Source organism: Rhinoderma darwinii, chromosome 3 (genome assembly GCF_050947455.1).
Source record: "Rhinoderma darwinii isolate aRhiDar2 chromosome 3, aRhiDar2.hap1, whole genome shotgun sequence".
Lineage (NCBI taxonomy): Eukaryota > Metazoa > Chordata > Amphibia > Anura > Rhinodermatidae > Rhinoderma > Rhinoderma darwinii.
The window spans coordinates 411950249-411952748 of record NC_134689.1 but is presented as its reverse complement, the minus strand read 5'-3'; the positions used below and the strand labels follow the sequence as shown (position 1 = coordinate 411952748).

The following is a 2500-nucleotide window of genomic DNA, read 5'->3' as shown; positions in this document are numbered from 1 at the left end:
AAAATGTATAAAAAAAATCTTTTTCTGCTAGGCTCCAGGAACTCAACATTTTCCAAAAATTAGGAACATGTGAGACCGTGTGGCCTAATGGATAAGGCGTCTGACTTCGGATCAGAAGATTGAGGGTTCGAGTCCCTTCATGGTTGCAGCTTTTAAGTGCTCTTCAGATGACCTTCTAAGCATTTTAGTCCTTTCCTGGTTGCAACAGCTAAGTTTTAGATGCTTTCTTAATTTGATGACATACTTGGTCTCGTTATAGGCTATATTTCTACATGATTGACAGTGAATATTTTTATATGGCTAGTCAGCAGTTACCAGAAGTGAGATTTTAATCCATGCCTATATTTATAGACCATAACACACAATATTGTGAAAATATTTATTCTTAAATCTGGGCACACGATCATTTTTACTAAATACCCGTAAATATCTAAAAAAAAACAAAACTTTTTCACTCCTATATTTAAATACCACAACACACAATATTGAGAAAATGTTATCAGAAGTGAGATTTGAATCCCTACCTATATTTAAGTACTGTAATACACAATATTAAGAAAATGTTTTTTTTATAAATTTGGGCACTCGGTCATTTTTACAAAATACCTAAAAACGTATAAAAAAAATCTTTTTCTGCTAGGCTCCAGGAACTCAACATTTTCCAAAAATTAGGAACATGTGAGACCGTGTGGCCTAATGGATGAGGCGTCTGACTTCGGATCAGAAGATTGAGGGTTCGAGTCCCTTCATGGTTGCAGCTTTTAAGTGCTCTTCAGATGACCTTCTAAGCATTTGAGTCCTTTCCTGGTTGCAACAGCTAAGTTTTAGATGCTTTCTTAATTTGATGACATACTTGGTCTCGTTATAGGCTATATTTCTACATGATTGATAGTGAATATTTTTATATGGCTAGTCAGCAGTTACCAGAAGTGAGATTTTAATCCATGCCTATATTTATAGACCATAACACACAATATTGTGAAAATATTTATTCTTAAATCTGGGCACACCATCATTTTTACTAAATACCCGTAAATATCTAAAAAAAAACAAAACTTTTTCACTCCTATATTTAAATACCACAACACACAATATTGAGAAAATGTTATCAGAAGTGAGATTTGAATCCATACCTATATTTAAGTACTGTAATACACAATATTAATAAAATGTTTTTTTTATAAATTTGGGCACTCGGTCATTTTTACAAAATACCTAAAAATGTATAAAAAAAATCTTTTTCTGCTAGGCTCCAGGAACTCAACATTTTCCAAAAATTTGGAATATGTGAGACCGTGTGGCCTGATGGATAAGGCGTCTGACTTCAGATTAGAAGATTGAGGGTTCGAGTCCCTTCATGGTTGCAGCTTTTAAGTGCTCTTCAGATAACCTTCTAAGCATTTGAGTCCTTTCCTGGTTGCAACAGCTAAGTTTTAGATGCTTTCTTAATTTGATGACATACTTGGTGTCTTTATAGGCTATATTTCTACATGATTGATAGTGAATATTTTTATATGGCTAGTCAGCAGTTACCAGAAGTGAGATTTTAATCCATGCCTATATTTATAGACCATAACACACAATATTGTGAAAATATTTATTCTTAAATCTGGGCACACGATCATTTTTACTAAATACCCGTAAATATCTAAAAAAACCAAAAACTTTTTCACTCCTATATTTAAATACCACAACACACAATATTGAGAAAATGTTATCAGAAGTGAGATTTGAATCCATACCTATATTTAAGTACTGTAATACACAATATTAAGAAAATGTTTTTTTTATAAATTTGGGCACTCGGTCATTTTTACAAAATACCTAAAAATGTATAAAAAAAATCTTTTTCTGCTAGGCTCCAGGAACTCAACATTTTCCAAAAATTAGGAACATGTGAGACCGTGTGGCCTAATGGATAAGGCGTCTGACTTCGGATCAGAAGATTGAGGGTTCGAGTCCCTTCATGGTTGCAGCTTTTAAGTGCTCTTCAGATGACCTTCTAAGCATTTTAGTCCTTTCCTGGTTGCAACAGCTAAGTTTTAGATGCTTTCTTAATTTGATGACATACTTGGTCTCGTTATAGGCTATATTTCTACATGATTGATAGTGAATATTTTTATATGGCTAGTCAGCAGTTACCAGAAGTGAGATTTTAATCCATGCCTATATTTATAGACCATAACACACAATATTGTGAAAATATTTATTCTTAAATCTGGGCACACGATCATTTTTACTAAATACCCGTAAATATCTAAAAAAACCAAAAACTTTTTCACTCCTATATTTAAATACCACAACACACAATATTGAGAAAATGTTATCAGAAGTGAGATTTGAATCCATACCTATATTTAAGTACTGTAATACACAATATTAAGAAAATGTTTTTTTTATAAATTTGGGCACTCGGTCATTTTTACAAAATACCTAAAAATGTATAAAAAAAATCTTTTTCTGCTAGGCTCCAGGAACTCAACATTTTCCAAAAATTAGG

The 2500-nt window shown here is 32.4% G+C and overlaps 3 non-coding genes across 3 annotated transcripts; all 3 read left to right on the top strand.

Moving 5' to 3' along the window:
* Window positions 1–73: 73 nt before the first annotated feature.
* Window positions 74–146, top strand: TRNAR-UCG (transfer RNA arginine (anticodon UCG)). Its single transcript has one exon. It is a non-coding gene; the product is annotated as a tRNA-Arg (tRNA).
* A 536-nt stretch (window positions 147–682) lies between these two features.
* Window positions 683–755, top strand: TRNAR-UCG (transfer RNA arginine (anticodon UCG)). The gene has a single exon. It is a non-coding gene; the product is annotated as a tRNA-Arg (tRNA).
* Window positions 756–1900: 1145 nt separating this feature from the next.
* Window positions 1901–1973, top strand: TRNAR-UCG (transfer RNA arginine (anticodon UCG)). Its single transcript has one exon. It is a non-coding gene; the product is annotated as a tRNA-Arg (tRNA).
* Window positions 1974–2500: the final 527 nt, after the last annotated feature.